Genomic DNA, 19,538 nt, shown 5'->3' with positions numbered 1-19,538 from the left:
TTATATGCTCGCACCGCGGATTATCGCTATACATATACTATAACTATAGTATATAGTATAGGTATAATATAGGTATATATCTGCAGTGTTTAATAATAATAATATTATAATATTATGTTGTGTATACGATCTCAATCTTGAGATAATAACGGGCGTCGTATACCGACAAAATAATAATTATAATCATAAACGCATGCGGTATACATTATATAGGTAGGGCGGTCAGTATTATTATACTCGCGCGTTCGTCGGGCTTTATTTATTATATTAGGTATTAAAAAAATTATTTTATTTATTTTTGTTTTTTTAATTAACAACGCTCCGATAATCATCACTCGTAGGCACTCGATGAATAGAATAATATTTTTGTTTTCTCAACGTTCACGATTCGCCCTACGTTCGCGGACCATCGACAATTCGGCCACGCTGCTCCAATAATTAAATAGTATACAGGGTGAGCCGTTGTGTTTTACCGTACTACGGTGCCAAACTGTCAACACAAATATAAACGTTCAACGGGAAATTGCGGCCGACCAATGTGCACGATATACACATAATAATATTATATTATAGTTCCCGATCGGCAATCAATCGTGAATATATGAAACCATGTTAAACCTATATAGGCTGTATTATAAGTATAACATAATATTATATAGGACCGACAGAAATCTATCTTACCATACATTGCCTAATATTCTCAGAACTCTGCAGAAGGTATATGGTATATGCCACAAAATAATAATGGCAGCAGGCCATCAAAACATCTACGTCATGCCACCATCCCAAGTTCGAAATATTTATTTTTCATGATTTATAAACCATTTTGTAACGAATTTTAATCACGATAACGTTTTTTTGTAGAGGTGTACTGGTGTACACTATAGCTGTAGAGTGTGCAAGTTAAAAATGTGTTGCTGTTGTTGTTTGATATCGCGTTAATCTGGTTAATGGGTTAATATAAAACGAGATAAATTATGCATAGGCACAATATGCGTCTGGCTCTGTTAAATTTCAGTTTTATAAAAGTATATAATAAAATCGGTATCGTCTGCCGTGAAAAGTGGATTAAGAAAGAAAAGCGGAAATTAGGCACCACGTGATCCAGGGTTTACGCGAGTGTACGGTTCCGGTCGGTTATGGATACCTATAGGAATATTGCGGAAAATGGGACGTGCGGTCAAGGTTACATATACCACCGTATAATGAAGTATTCACAGTGCTCCTATGTATTTTCTGTTTGTGCAGATATCATTCAATACACAATTTTTCTCGCTTTTGTGAATAAATACCTATGTTTTGATAAAATAATTTAAATATTTGGTATTTGACACGGCGAAAAAAAACTAATAAACATCTTCGTGCATACATTATACTTACGTAAAATATGTCTTATTATATATTTGCTATTATGTAATATAATATTATACTTACGATTGATAGTTTTCAATCATACGCCACCCATAACTGGGCGTTTAATTAAATTCTTAATAACTTATATGTATACACTATACAAGTTCTATGAATGGTAGATAGGTTCCTACCACTCGTACTTCTTTGCGTCTGACATTGTTCTAAAGGACATTGCAATTTCTAAAATATACATAATAAATTATTTATATCTTCTAACTATAATAGCTAGTATAAATAATGCATTTATTAAAAGGACAGGTCACGTAAAGTGAAACTACTTAAATATAATATTATATTGTATAGAATCAGTAATAGTTTAAATTATTTTTCCTGTTGTAACAATCGAGTCATTATTTGATTTTGACATTAGGATTACTATTTTTTTATTTAATACTATATAAAATATGTACTCAATTATATTTAATATAGATAAAACATTATATTTTTTTAAATTATTTAATTATACTGTCGGTTGAATTCATTTGCAAAGCTATGGAAAGTTATGGTTTACGATATGTACTCAAACTTTCATAAATAATAAATAACCGTAGACCAAGGAAAAGACCTTCAATCTGACAAATAAGTAAATCTATTTTACGTATATATTACAAAATCTATATGTTTTATATAATTTGATGTATAGAACATGAGTAGTTACTATAGTTAATATATTATATTTGTGACTATATACACTGTACAAGGTGATTTTTTTTGATAGAGACTCGTATTTTAACAAAGATTTTTTTGGAAAATTTGATTTTGTACAATTTACTTATCTTAGTAGCTGTATAAATTATATTATACATTAAAACCTCTGAAAATAAATCTTTATACACACCTAGTTTATCAGAATTTGGTGATTACTTAATATTTTGTGTGATCAAAAATAATTAATAATAATAAATGCAAAACATAAGTAATATAAATATATATTAATATATTAATTATATATAATTAATCGTTATTTATCTTGAACATTTAAGGAAGAATTTATGTAGTTATAGTCTTATAGAGTAGTTAGCATGCATTACTTAAACATTTTATGTTATTATGAACTGTGGTACAAAATTATACGACATTAAGCAATTATCTATTCGAATTGTATACTATACTATTAAGTTTGAACTATAGTCTATAACAGGTAGTAGAAAATATAATAGTACGATTATTATATTATGTTATTTGTGATCTCTTATTCGAGGGAAAGTGCACCAATTGCAATGTTTACCTAATCTATAGTAATATTATTATTTATTAACTAGGTATTTTAAATTATTTTAAATTTATTAAAACAAAAGTGAGTGTTTTAAATATTTTTCTTCAAATTTACATCAAATGTGCTAGCCTACAAAGTTAATAAATAATATAATTTATTACGAATAAATTAGTAAACAATTTGAATGAAATTAGCTGCAGTTTATAATCCAAAAACTTAGAGAAATAACCGAACGGTTTTATTAAAACTATTGTTCAATACATTTTAGTAAAATTTCAGTTTTTATTTGTAAAATAATAGAATAAATAAATAAATTTAGTTCAACTGGTAAAAAAAATTTACAATAGTATGGCAAACTTGATAAATTACAATATTACCATGCTATTATGCTAATACAATTATTAACGTCTTCGTGACAATTTTAAAGGAAAATATTGTATTATATGTAAAAGTGCTATATAAACATAATTTTTATTCAAAAAAAAATTTTCCATAATATTATATAATATATTAATGTATAAAATATCTTACATTATATTAATTTAGATTATTTTGAGCATGATTTAAATTTTAAACGAACTCTTAAGAGTAATATTTTTCACATAATAATTATAAATAGGGGGACTGAGTGGCCGACCCGAGTTCGATACCTCGGTAGTGGGCTGCATTTTTCTTCGGGCAAGTCACGGTGTCCGGAGAACAAGTGCCGCCATCCCCCACCCGGGTATCATGACAGATACCTACAGGTGCCCAAATCAAAAATTCTGCCAAAACAAACACACACGTGTAAACATATCAACAGTACTTTCCCCTACAGTACCACAGGCTAATGACCTAGTAGTCGAAGCCTAATAAAAAAAAATAATAATAAAAATAATAAATAGTTGAATATCCAAAGAAGATTGGTTAATTTAATTAAAATCATATAAAAATAACATATAATTTATATAATAATCAAAAAAGTTTCATAACTTTTTGGCAAAGTATTAAGTCCTAAAAGACTGTAACAAATGGTTTAAATAATTATTTAAGTACTGCCTAACACAATAGATTGATCGAAATAAAACTTTTTTCTATTATATTATATATCAAGCAATACGCCTTAATCAAAATATCGTTTATTAATAAGCGTAACAGGTCTAATGGGTATGTACGTACACGATCGTAAGCTCATATCGGCTCATTATTATTGTTACTTCCCTTTTGGCGTTGGAATATTAATTTTTTTGTATAAATATATCAGATGGATGCAAGTATCGTAAATCGTAATGACGTATTAATGAGACACAACAGCCAAGTATGGTTTTTATATAAAACGTGCGGTATACGTGCATATTACATGTACACGATGTACCCATTTGTATATAATATCGATTTCGATCAAAACGATTTTCCACGGTCGTCAATCGTACGCACGCAAATTTTGAGGCTTACCGATGATTTTATAAATAATTTGATCAACGATACCGATCCACCGGGAACCATCGGTGGAACGTGCGTCCCGGGCGTTCAATGGATATAATAGGTAGGTATAAAAAAGCCCTCGGGATTCATAAAAAATATAATAATAATGACAATAATCTGCAGCAGCGGATGGCGCGCAAAGACTTTAGACCTAATATTACGTGGCCAAACGTGCGATGTATAATATGATAATCATGGCAATAATAATATATTTGTCGAGATTACATGACACGTCATGATGAATAACGACGACAAAAAATATTTATAAAATAAGTAAATATATGGAGGAAAAAATTGAAAAAAAAATGAAATTACCTATACTACCTACCTATGTGTGAAAAATTAAACGTCAAAGTTTGGTTTAACCAAATTCAATCGCTTTTATAATTAATAATATACATTGTACGTACTTGTCTGTATTATCGCAAGATCATAATAATATTATGATTCAAGAGGATGTTTAATGACTTGAAAGTCTTAATAATATGAATAGACTGTAGACTCTGAAAATAGTAGGGAAAATATTTTATAATTGGCAATGGATTGGGAAATACTTGAAAAATGAATTTTTGCTAGAAATCGATTTTAGTACTGCACTAGTGCGGACGTCGATGGAGGATGCGTGTCCGGACGAGAGTATACATCTCATTAAGAATAATACGGTACGGACATGTATATAATACGATATAGTGTGCTGCACTGGCTCCTATATATCTATAGTATCTATATAAACGCATCTCGCCGACACAAAGTCGACTGCTATGGCTGCTGCAGTCTCGCAGGAATGTGGACGTTGATGATTCCATTACCGGTCGCGTCCAAACTCCTTTCGGTCCAGAGCTAACGCGCGCAATACAACATAATGTGACGCTGGTATAACTATATACGTATATAATGAACATATTATTTATTACTATAACATACCGCACATACCGCAAGTATACACAGGGTGATCGTTTTATCGTTCACCAGTCAAATCTAAAAAAATCCAAAACGTTTTAATTTTAAGTAGATACAAATACTAGACGCCATGGAAAAATGTCTAATTATAGTTCGGTTTTTAAAAGTTTGAAAAAAAATTAAACTTCCACATATTTTCTTATATAATATAATATTGTCCGGTACATGATACATTAAATACCATCCTGTATAATTTATATATATATAATATTATATGTACCGATATCGCATTAACACCGCCTTCGTCGTACGACGGCTGCCTGTAAACGCGAATCATTTAATAATGGTAATAATGTATAGCTACACGACACGACGTGTACCTATACATAAATATAATATATTATGTATATAGGCACTTTTTAAGATGCTGTATTTGTAAGCATATTATAAAATTATCGATGATATATATAATATATTATATAGGTAAGTGTTCTGTTTATTTTGTTATTTAGATATTTATTGATTAACCACTCATATAAAAACTTCCTCGGCGAGTGTACGAAAACAAATGGTACTAACACTAATTTAGAAAATACTAGTTGTTTCACTATCGAGATAAGATAAACATGAGTCACAACGATGTCCATAATGTAACTTGTAAGACTATTTGCTTATTTGCGTTATTTGCTTATAATAATAAATATAATACAAATTACAATATATAGGTACTTCTATTTGCGAAAAACGGCAAATTTGCGGACTGTTTGCCCTCTTCGTCAATTAAGTGTTATAGATCATAGTATATCCGAATATTTCAAATTAAAATAACCCAAATTTTTTAAACCTGAATTGGTTGTATTCAACCTTTTCTCTGGATTTAAAATTAATTTTTTTTACCAGACTGGCAGACTACTATGAAAATATCATCTTTTGTAAATTTGTAAATTTGAATGTATATAATGAATTAATGAACATATTATTTATTGTTTAGTAAAAAAAAAATTTTAAAAGATTGTATAACCTCGAGGCATAATCTGTTCATTATTAACACTTTTCTTAAGTTTGGTTTCACGTCTGTCTGTGATCAAATCTTGCGCGCTCGATTTGAGGCACTTTTTGAAGATGAAAAATTCTGAAAATTGGTATAGACCTTGGTCTTGGATGACAATACAATAATCCGTTGTCATTTTGGGACATGGACCAAAAAAAAAAAAAAGGATTGTCCCCACGACGTCGCCGTAATATCTCTCGCAGATATTGAACTTTCTCTCTTCCCCAAAAAAAACCGCAACCTCTTACGAAGCAAGTATAGGCGTGTCCTATCCATTATTATAATATCTATGGTAACAACGGTAATTATTACCAAATAACATTATACCGGTATTCTGATATAGGTACCGAAAACACCGGATACCGATATTCTTTAAACACTACAGTCAGCAGTGAAAATAAGAGCAACAGACTGTTCGTAACTTCATGTTCTTAATTATTTACTTTCAACTAAAAAGTAGAAAATAAAAAATAAAAAAAAAAATTTTAAAAACACACTTTTCCATAAAAACATTTAAAAAAAAATTTTAAAAATTGCACTAAAAAGACAAAAATAATTCTCTGTACTTAAAAATAATGAAAAATTTATTGATGAAAAATTTAAAAGTGTGTGGTGCATCATACAAAACATTAAAAGCCGAGCTAAGTCTCACATACACTTCTTTGTTCAATCCTGTTTATAAGATAGTGACTGGCAGTATATGTCAAGTATAAGAGCAAAATAATGAAAAATTTACTGATGAAAAATGTAAAAGCCAAGGAAAGTCTCACATACACTTCTTTGTTCAATCATGTTTATAAGATAGTGACTGGGAATATATGTCAAGTGTATGAGCACCACACACTTTTAAATTTTTCATCAATAAATTTTTCATTATTTTTAAGTACAGAGAATTATTTTTGTCTTTTTAGTGCAATTTTTAAAATTTTTTTTTAAATGTTTTTATGGAAAAGTGTGTTTTTAAAATTTTTTTTTTTTTACTATCTGATCATGTATGGCGTTGCCTGTGACAAATGTAAACTACCCATATTTTTAACAGTCATTTGGGTGGTTTTTACGAAGTATAAAATACTAGTCTAAAATTATATACAATTATAATAACTATTTTTTTATGTAGCCAATGGCAATCCTATACAAACAAAAAATATTCGAGGATAACATAATATTACTTCTGTGGCAAATGGAATGGAATAAAATGTCTACCAAACTAAACGAAATTCAAAAATCCGTTCAACCTTTTTTCTTTCCCGTCTACATCACAAGAAAACATGATACCTGAATCAACCGTCTCAGTTTTTTGTGAGCCCTTCATTAAAATACCAAAATTAAAAAATTGGCTTCAAAGTGCATATATTCGGGTATATGATTATTACCTATGTCCCAAATATCTGCATAACCATAAGTGCGATACACTTGACTGTGGATAACTAATTTATACACACATAATACACACATTGCATTTTGTCAATATAGAAGATGGATAGATAGAATAAATTCATTAATCCAGGCAATCCAGCTGATATTTCAGTCTTCAGATACATGGATTTAATTTTCATCCCAAACGTCTTTATAACGCATTAAAATCGATATTAATAGGTATATTATATTTTAGTATTATACCTATACATATAAATGATAATAGATAGTAAAAGTATTAACACAAAGTCATAGATAATTATTAAAGATATTGTTCGTACTCACTTTCATAGTATATTATACAAGCGGATATGAAATATTAAAATTTAAAAGACATTTTAAACATTTTTCATCATTACCTGTAGTCTGGAATATCAATGAAGGAGATTTGTTCTGTACAATAACGGTATATAATATTTACTGTATAGTAAATGAAACAATAATTTAACGGTCCGTAGAGCTTCGGAAAACAAACTTCCGTTGAGTTTTAATGAAATCGATCACTCGATATTAACTAACTGTTGAATCAAAGGAGGAAATAAAAAATAGAAAACTATTGATAGTTTTAGGATTTTTAATTTTTTTTGAGGCCTTATATCTGGATACAGACAATGCAATTATATAGGTACCTACTTGATCTTCTGCCAAATAGTGAACTTACTTCCCACGAAAAAAAGCGATGACAATATTACTATAAGTATGTAGTGTAGAAGGATAAACGTATCGTTCACACTATTATTGAATCGCTAAAAGCTATAATAAACAGTAAACACACATATTATTATATCGACGTCCGTGACAATGTCGGTCAGTAGCTATGCGTTTTATTCGATGACATTGATACTGTCCGTGCCTTGGCTGCGTGTATACATGAACAATTGAACTGTATAGTGGGCAGCAGTCCAAACAGTTAAACAAATATTTCCGCGTACTCGGCCGAGGAAAAGTCTACACCGCAGGAAAATAGGGACATTCGAAACCTCGTATAATATCGGCTTTGACTATTTTAACCACTACCATATGTCACTAGAAATATAAAACGTAAAGCTAGTAAATATGTTTTATATTATTATTTTGTACTTATATTACAACTGTTGTAGGACTTACATAGTTTTTACTTTTTTTTCGTATTTTTTTAAATATTTCATTTCAATACATTCAAATTTAAATAATTATTAGAAATTCGCTGTTTCACGAAACCAGTCAACTGCAGTGGAGTTCTTGATTAATCTGTAAATATAAATTCTCCAAATGTCTAGTAAAAAAATAATCAAAATATTAATTATTTTTACATCACAATCATCAGATAAATGTTGGGTCAAACTGTGTGATAAATTATTAATGGTTTATAATTTATTAAATAACATCATCAATAACAATAACACTCAAACACAATTCACCATAATATATACATAAATATACTATTGATTATTAGGTACATCAAGTCTGGAAAATTCAAATGGATATTTGGTGAAAAATTTAACAAATATTCAGTAATCAATTTGTAATAATATTCTACACATGTGTCTTTTTTAAATTGTGTAGATACGTAGATACCGGGTATATTTTTTGTGATAGAAGGCGTATATTCGATAATTTTGATGTTGATATTATTGGGTTCTCGTGTTTTTATTGATCAATTAAATTTACGCTATTTTTACACGGATATTTATTCTACCACACACACTGTAATTAGTATAAATATTTCTAGATCCGGTTAACTGGTTACAGTAAGACTTTAATGATATAATATATCAGAAAAGAATACACTGGCAGTTAATATCAACTATAATAGAAATTATTAAAATACCTTCTTTTCACTGACAGCAAATGTAATAAATTATATATTGTACATTTATTTTATATTTTGTCATATATATAGGTATTAATTGTTTTGATGCAAATGTACCTATACCGGATTCAAAAACAAAACATAGGTACTATCCAAAATAAAAGTGCACAATACATTTTGATGATCCATGTTGAAAAAAATTAAAATCAAAAAGTATTAATAATTATGTTTTAATACATAGGTTATATATAATATACATAGGTATATAATCAAGCGTGAAGTAAGTAAGAACAAATAAATTAATGAACCAATGGGTAAAAACAAAACATTAAATTAGATACAGTTAGTATCGGTCATCAACAATGTTTTTATACACAGTGAAACGCAGAAAACTAAATAGTGTATATTATTGCAAAGCGGAAGTTAATTCAACTGGAAAATTTGATTGAACAAATAAAATTCAGTTAAAAGTGTTTGCGGGCCATGACTACTACAGTAGGTAAGAAATGCAATTAGATTTTTTTTTATACCTTGACAGATGCGTATATGGATTTTAATCGATAATAGGTCTGTGCCAGTAAAACATTATTAAGACGCATATGAAATCATTGGATAAATTTGATTTAGATTAAGAGATAATCGTTAATAAACTCATTTGAGTTTATTCAAAATAATAATTGATATTTTTAAAAATAAATTATTAAAATCTTTTGACCAACCAAATTATTTTTACAAGAAAAAATATTATGTTAGTACCTATATATTATTCACAGGTTAATTCTTTCAACACAGCGTGCATTATATTAAGGTGCCGATTTCGAAATAAATATACTTTTAAAATATTATAAAATCTTAAGTAGGAACTAAAATAATTTAAAATTGTTTTCTATTTTTAAATTCTTAATGTTATAGATACCTATTTTATTTATAAGTTATAGGAGAATAATTTATCATAGTATATGAGTAGTGATCTAAAGAGTAGGTACTATAGACACTAATAACAACGATATCAGATGTAATACAATTTTCATACGCGATATTTTACTCTCGAATAGCAAATTAAAATTTTCAATTGTCATCAATAAATATTGATATTGATGCAGTTCAATATTCTCATACATTTCCCTGTGTCTATCAGATTTCTTATAGTTTTCTTCTCCCGTCTAAGCATTGGTCGTAATCTTCTCCCTCAGCACTACTATCTTCTTGCTCTTAATATAACTTCCCATTATGTACTTACTTTTCATCAAAACAGTTTCATGTGTGACCTTAGCCACATATTATTTCATTGTCCTTCCTTACATATCCATAAATATCAATCCCTCAATATCAACCTTCTCAATTCTAAAGTTCCTCTGTAATTATGCTGTCTATTTTAATACACTTTTATAAAACAAATATACCTAGGTAGTTTTTACGATTCCTCGTGGTCCAATTAAAAACCATCAATCCCTATATTTTTTTCCGTAATGAGCCAATATAGTATAATATATTATGATGTACAGATAAAAAAGATCTAATCTTTGATGACTCGTTGGTCATTTTTAACTGAATATATAAGTTAGAACGGTGAAAAATTCAACACTATAGGCGCGTAATCCTTTCTTTAGCGCCCGCAAGCCGTCCATCCATACGCTTAGAATCGAACACAAATAAATAATCGTCGCTGTGTGGCGCGCGCGCTCGCGGAACAGGTTGCGCCGGGAGAGAGTGCCGGGCACGGCGACGGCGGCGAGTGAAAGAACCGCCGGAGACGAGCTCAGTTTTCGTACAGGTGTCGACCCGCGTGCAATCACCCAGTGCGGCGTAACATAATCGTATAGGTATTATCGTGCATACAAAATTATCATATTGTTGTTATTGTTCCGTTCGCGTGTTTTATTTTTGATAATAATAATCGGTTTGATAATATATATTATTGGAGTGCGTGGTGTTTTAATAAACTAAATTTTATTACTGATTGTGTCTAACTTTTTATTGGCATTTAATAATTTTTTTTTCATAATTTAAATTTTTCACGTCTTAAGAATACACATATGAACAGTGCTCGGTGATCGCCGCCTCGGATGGAATATAGTTTTTGAAATATGATGACATACTGTGATTATTACTGCTAACGAGGACACCGCGAGGGCTAATGTAATAAACCCTTATAATATTAACAGGTAAATAATAATTTTTATAATTAATTTATACCCATAATGTCCTATACATTATAATATATCAATAACAACTAATGAGAGTAGCTAAATAAAAACACGTTTTAAATATAATATTTTGAACAATTCGTTATTTCAAGTGTAGGATGTAGGTACCAAACCGAAAATAAGTAGATTCAAAATTTTTATTTAAAATCTAAACATTTAATGGTGTAGATTTATCCCCTAAAGTACCTACCTCAAAAGACGTAAGTAAATAATTAGGTAGATGCTCTACGTCTACCTACAACGATGCGTTTAGATAATGTTTATGTCATTGCTTGTATATATGCGTCATTTTCCTTAAAATTTTAATTATTTTGACTATTTCCATTATTTTTTTAACATTTAAAAAAAAATGTTTAGTGAAATTTAAATATTTTTAAACATAAAGATATTTAATACATAGTTTTTTTACGAACGTTGTTTACTTATATTATATTATTTAATTTGAATTACGGTGAATTATCACTGTGTGTGTACAATTATGTCGTAACCACCCGAACCATGGTTGGAAATTACTAAACGTATCGCGTGACAATATGCGTGGAGTCGCGGTGGACATAAATATTTTGATTTATAACAACGGTATCCGGTGACAGTTAAAATAAAATCTATGTAACCAGTAGCGGTATAGTGTGCATAAAAATTGGAAACGATATACTTCTTTCAAGACTAGGAAACGTCCTATAACTTGATTTAAAAATATGAATCAACCTAAAACCTTAGTATACTACCTATTACGATGACAAAAAAATAAAAATAATGGGTCTTCGGAAGTGTTTGGTTTTTATTATTGTTATTTCTTATCTAATACCGATCTCAAACGCTGTGATTTCGACATCCGGCATTTCATATTTTTCATTTTGTATACCTACAAAATTATAAGCTATACGTTTCTGCTGCGCTACTCGATAGTCAATACCCGCAAAACCACATCGTCCGCACATTTGTGCGCGTACTGTAAACTATATATTATAATATGAATAATACAGGTGCTCGTATAATGTAGATTTAAATAACGTTGCAGTTTCGATGTCGTTTTTTTTTTTTATTATTCCTATCCAACCAGACACTTTCGATCACGTAAGTCGTGTTCACCGCAGAACTGTGCATTATATATTTTTATATACGAAGCTATACCCGTCGACGTCCTCAGATTCCTCAGATTTGCCGACACCGCACTCAATGTCGAGCGTGTTTATAATATTATATACTCTCCTTTCAGCCCAGGGGAGACGACGGCGACGGGTGTACACACAAGGTCTATATTATTACATAGCTGGTACTTGTATTATAGTTTATGCTGATATTCGCCATGGGCACTCTTGTCGCGGAAAAGTACTTTAGGTACATTATACATTTATACTAAGGAAAAATATTATACAATTATTCATTATAATAATATAATTAATATATTATATTATTATGTGTACAATACTATACATAATATCGAGGGTGTGTTTGTAATGTAAAATCGGAGAGGCTATAGACACACTGATACGTACCTATATAGGTATTAACCAAATATTAACCTAAAAACAATAATAGAACACTATTAATCCGGTCGTCGATTAAAATATTATCATTGTTATACTCGAGTGGATTGAAACGCGCTTTGAAAACGATAAATACGGAAATTCCTAACCATCGCAATAATTTGTTTCGTTCTCGTTTTCACGGCGCACGCAGGTGCCTCTATATACGTACTGGGCCCGTGTTTAATTAATATTATATTACGTATAAGGTTTTACATGTGTAAACTATGTAGAAAATATGCCGTCCATAAGCGACGTCCTTCCGGTCTGCAATTCTGGAGTGTTTACCGGAAAAAAGTCTACTTATGTGTATTAGTGTATTCTTACTCCCCGTAGCCGGTAGACTATATGTTACAGTGTTACACAGTGTAATATTATAATTTCCGAGAAAAACGAAATAAATCATATAGTTATTACGATTAAGATCGGACGGCACTAGTTTGTTAGTGCAGTTTGTGTCTTTACGTCAATATATTATATAAAAAAAACATTCTGTGCTGTACCGTATATTAAACGTACACTTCACAGTTCACACATATACAAAATAATGTAACATAACGCTATAAATAAGTGTGGGTAATAAGTATAATATCAATTATTATACTTACGTAATAATTAATTAGGGAAATTATAATCGGTCTGCAATTGGGAGGAACAGAGTGAGCTATGGTTCGATCCCCCGCCCGTCTGATTAACATATTTTCAAGTATATTATACGCGTTAGTATTTTTAAACGTGCTTCTGTGTTTTTACTCAAAATTGTAGGTCCTCCCCTGGTTGGATTTATATATTTTATTTTGTTGTCCAAAACAAACCCCTAATTTTCGTTTTTAACTACATTGATCCCGTGGATAAAAAAATTTAACGGTTACGTGTACATAAAAGCGCACATTTTTACTTGCCCGAGTGGCAACTACGTCCGAATAAACATGTATGTTTATATTTTCATGGTATTACACGGTAACGAAAAGGTTTGCGATCAAACTGATTGCGACACTCGAGACGGGTTAATCGGCATATTTGTCGCGACAATTGAATGAAAGTGCATAAAATAATAATTTTCAAATTCGTTTTAGTATTCAATACATGTGTCGATGAGTTTTATCAGGCTTACATAATGTGAAATTACCAGTTTTCATTTACGATAACCTACTGACTGAATTATTGAAAATAATAATAAATACAAAACTTTCTCGTACTCGTCGAGACTCGTATACATACGCGTGACGATATGCGAATTAAAAACTTTTTTTTGTACATGGAAGATGGAACATCACTTCGACGGAACTATTTTCGTATATTATTACTGTGGGTAGGTAACATATGATTATTATATTATCCGATTCGAGCGCTTCTTCTCTCAAGCTTGTCGAACGTGTACAGCTATTATTTATTATTAATATAATGTCAAATACCTAATGGCATTATCATATCGGCGGCGCGGTGGTGGCTCAATAAACGTTCGAAGACCGCCTGATGCGTGCGTCCGCCGATTGGACACGATTTCCCGACCGTGGTATTATAATATTCAAAGGTATAATATTATAATCGCAGCCGGTATAATCAATATAGAACATAGATGTATCCACACACTACAAAATTATTATTATTATCGTTATTAATTATCATAATTTCCCATGGATTTTAATAATCGTAGTACTATCATACACCCTGGTCTGGTGGACAAGGAGGGGGGGCTGCCGTCGCGGCTTTGGCTCGTTTCGTCCAGCGATGCTCGCGCCCGAAAGCCGAAGCGCGCCCGCCGATGTGGGTCACACATACGCGTAGAGAATTTAACGCCGTGACAGACCGAGACCAATCGTGAACTATGGGAACGTTAAATGCCTATGTATATAAATATAATATGTTTAATGTAATATGTATATAAATATACACGTAAATGTACCTATAACAAACACACACGTTCGCGCGCGCATAATATAACAGGAGAAACATGTAAATTGCTCCGAATAAACGGCAATTACGTCGACGGCTATGCGAAAATCTCCGTCACATATTATAATGACGACGACAACGCATGCACCACAGAAGTCACACACTGCTTTAGTGCTTTATATAAATAATTTATTATTATTATTATTATGTAGTGTATAGTACAAGTAGTCGTAGTCGGTACGATTTTGTGTTTTTTTTCTTACTTTACCTTACTTTCCATTCGATAGTCAGAAGTCACTATATGTCTTATACACACAGACACACACGCCACCTCCGCTGTGGAGTTAATGTCGTTTTAATGGCAGTTATATATATTATAATATATAATAATATTATACGGTATTTACACTATACGTGCGATGACGTGTATAATAAATAATAATATATTATGTGCATATTATAGTATTATATACATATTGTGTACAACGGTTTTGTTGTTGTTGTTGTTGTTATTCGATTATTTAAACGGCTCGATGCGCCCCGCGTGTTACAGTTTCGAAGCGAGGGAAAGAGATTCACAAGACACGCGATCTATGTTTATACGGTTATGTTATATAGATATTAGATGGTATACCTTGGTCGAGACGATGGAAACACGATCTCCGGCGCTGCCGACTCTAGGTAGGTAGGTGTATAGGTGATGTTGCGCAACCGTATAGTTATAGTCTCCGGACCGAAACGAGGCGGATCGTTTTATGCACGCGTGTTTATGTTCTGCGTACAGGCAATAGAGAAGCGCAAGAGAAATAATTCATCGCGAGAGGTACTTTTTTACTATGGCCATTTTATTTCTGCCCTTATTCTTACGACAGCCAGTTCGTCCGGCGTGGTAGTCTTATAATTCCACCCATAGGTGGTTTGAGTATCTACAATTTTTTGGTGCGATTCAAGCGAGGGGTGGGTGGTCTATTAATAATTTGCCGACTAGTGACTGAAAATATTAATAAATTAATCAATGATAATTGTGGTTGAAATGTAATCAGTTAATAGTTACTTTTAAAACATAAATTAAACTTAACTACAAATTAGATGGGGTGGGTGTCTATGAGTTTGAAGATCGTTTCTGCTGTTGCGCGACTGACATGTTTCCATAATAATAATAATATAATTATTTGTCGGTGTTGCCCTGGTCGATAGCACTCGTGGCCAGTCGAGCCAAAAACGCCCGCCGGCATCATATTCGGTGTGATAACAATTAACAATGACATGTCTCGTTAATGAGCGGTTAATATTTACACTAATTGTTACCCATTGTATAATATGCGCTTCATGTGGGATATAAATGTATAATAATTTTATAGGTAATTGTCAATGACGCAAACTGAATTGGTGGTTCGCGATGTTGATAATTACGCGGGCGATTAGCCACGGAGTACGATACAATATTATGACATTATGACAACAATAATAGTAAATAGTAATGTTATGTATTGCGGTCAGAACGCGATTGACTTTTGTACACTCAACTAAAATCTGATGACACCGTACCGCTCGTAGAGACTTCGCGTGGTAATTCTTCGCGGACGTCTGTTTTTCGCGCCCCTACGTCGCGTTGCATCAGCTGTCGTATTCGTAATTACGTCGCGACAAGTCGACTCGTCAATGACGTCGATGAATCGGTTTCGATAACTTATAGTTCCCACGGAAATCGGAATTGAGCAAGTGTGTATGTGTGTGTGTGTACGCGATGATATTATGTGGGTCAGCGTTTTGTCGATTCAACAACAGTATAATATGTTTCTACCATATAATATTATATATGTATTGATAGAACTATATTATTGTAGCCGTTTGCGCGCATGATTCGAAACGTTTTCGCCCCGTTAGTGGAATATTATACACACAATAAACGTATTGGAAGGTACGATGTCAGACCGTGAACGTCGGTGGACGAGAGAATAATAATAATAATAATAATATATATACCTAATACAGTATAATACACACGCGCACGTACACATCAGTACATGGTTTGACATTCAATACGAATTGCCAGATTAATAATGCGCGTATAGTGCAATACGATATATTATATCGGAAATAGGCCGTGTTTACCTAACCGCCGCCGAGTCGTTCTCAATACACAGGTGTACACCGCTTTTGTTTTCATTTCCACAGAATAAACGGTGTTTTATGAACCTATATAGCCTAACCACTCACTAGTATATTGTTATAACACAGCAGCGCGCGTTCGGCGACGTCCTCCGCTCACGAAACGTCGTTTTGTAATTTTGACTTTACTAATTGTTTGGTGTGCACGACGCGACGGTTTTAAAAGAAGGAATGAATAAATACGCAACCGACTGTAACCTCTACATACACGCATGTTTTATGGTTTTCTGGTACCTACCCATGTACGTTTAAACGGATTCATCAAGACCTATAACATAGGTATCGTGTATGTGGCTTTTATTTTTTTTAAATTTAATTTGAAAAGATGTTTTATGGTTGACGACAGATGGTAAAACAAAAAAAAAACAATACCGCAGTAGTTTGTTTTGACGCTATACTACTAACGTATGATTATCACCCTTATTAAATACAATAATGATAATATTAGAATACGCGATGCGTAAACGTATTACATGTAGGTAGGTATATTATATTATTTTCAAAGAGTAAAATTACAAACTTATAAAAAATTTAATAAACCCATACAAATATATATTGTCATATTGTACACAAGCGTAGGTATTATAATAAGTACCTATACCTATATTATAATATTTGACTCTAGTCGATGACAAGATGCATGATGTTTTATTAATTGACAGCGCCCAGAGCATGTTATGGAATAAAATAAATCATAGTTTGTTTAAAAAAATACATATTGAATGTCAGTTGATTTATTAAATTGTTACAGCTTAAAGAGATGGAATAAAAAGTCAGGTATGGATGTATGATATTAATTATTATTATATAATGGCAATGCAATAATGAATATTAGTGCCAAAGGATTGCGTATGCGATCCAACGTTATGAATTGAAATTGGTCGTTAACTCTGTAAATTGTAATATTGTCCTTGACATTGAGTAATGACTCTATATGTAGGTACAATAGTGTTCAGAATAATCAGCGGAGAAACTTCGCGTTTCACGGTTTTCCAATTTTCGTAAAATTTGGTAGATACCTAATTAGTACCTAATTACCAACTGCAGTCTCCATTACATTTACATAATTTATATTTTATCCATACACCCTATGTGATATGATCGAAATGCTGAATTGATACCATAATAGTATAATACCTATTGCTTACAGTCTACACATAATCTGTAATATTATAATCGCTCAGATTACATCTTAGATCAGATGTATAATAATACTTTCAGTCTTCCTAGTACGATTAGAGATATAAATGCGAGGAATAGTACTTACTTCATTTTGAACACAAATATTATATTGTAGAACAGTCGACGATGATTATATCAACGATGACGTTTCAGGCAAATACGTTTCGTGAAAAAAATATACCTATATGGCATGACCAAGGACCTATTTTGAACGAGTGTTCAAAATAAAAAAAAAATGTATTACAAGCCAACAAAACGGATCAAAGGTAAATTGGGCGAAAGCATCCAACATAGTCCGTGAGTAGGGGAGATGATCCTCATAATATATATAATAATATTTTAGTCCATAACAGTGTAATCATAATGCACTTAAACGGACGGACGGACACGTTTGTAATGACGTGTGTCGATGGCAAATAAGAAAATGGTAGTTGTTGTATATTATATAGAAAAGAGTTTTCACGCCGTCGCGTATCTAAAAGCAAAAAAAATATATATAATATATAAATAACAATAATAATCTAGAACTATAAATATATGAAAGAACAAACAAACGAGTATTATTGTGTCGGCCGTTTTTGTACGGATTCGTATCATATCTGCTATATAGAGCTTTGTGTCGTAAAAATATTGACGGAATTGTACGTTCCAAGAGACGACGTTTTTGCCTCCCCCGTGATACCCAATATGGAGGTCCAGACAATCGGAATGTGACTACTCGAGTTAAGGATATAAATTGTGTAAGAAAAAACATACCCGAGGTGAAAAAAATTGCGCGATCTTAACGCCGCCGCTTGGTGCGCATAAAAATATGACGCGGACACTTCGGAACCGAACGAACATTTTAACCGAGACAAGACGTAGGTATAATAATAATGATATAATAGTATACTAGGTTTTTTAGTAGGAAAGTGGAACGTCTGTAACTTTTTTAGATGGAAGTATCGATTATCCGTTATATACGAGTGTGGGATATGCACTGTACTATTTGTCAATGTTCTGCAGCGGCACTTTTGGCGATTATAATAATATTTATACATTATTTAGTACATTCAATCGGAAAAATTGTTAGCTGGTATGCTACCTGTTTAATAATAATATTATATCCAGGCGAGTGTATAGAACGTATATATAGTCTCGAAAATGCGTTAAATCGCGTGCGCTCTATTTATGCGCTTTCGCGTTGTGAAAACCTGCGGCGGCGACGAATTATCGAAATTCCGCATAATATTTACATCACCACCAGACACTAGTCACAGTGTACATCACGAATGTCATGGTGCTCAGCTACTGGTTTAAA

The 19,538-nt window shown here is 31.7% G+C and overlaps 1 protein-coding gene across 1 annotated transcript in view; it reads left to right on the top strand.

Annotated features, from left to right (window-relative positions):
• The first annotated feature begins 11,004 nt into the window (after window positions 1–11,004).
• Window positions 11,005–19,538, top strand: part of LOC132941385 (uncharacterized) — a 31,437-nt gene continuing 22,903 nt past the window's right edge. Inside the window, exon 1 of the mRNA XM_061009419.1 lies at window positions 11,005–11,417. The gene's annotated coding sequence lies outside the window, so the exon portion shown is untranslated. The remainder of the gene's footprint in view (window positions 11,418–19,538) is intronic.

This window comes from Metopolophium dirhodum, chromosome 3 (assembly GCF_019925205.1).
Source record: "Metopolophium dirhodum isolate CAU chromosome 3, ASM1992520v1, whole genome shotgun sequence".
Taxonomy (NCBI): Eukaryota; Metazoa; Arthropoda; class Insecta; order Hemiptera; family Aphididae; genus Metopolophium; species Metopolophium dirhodum.
This window is presented reverse-complemented; position numbering and strand designations above follow the sequence as displayed.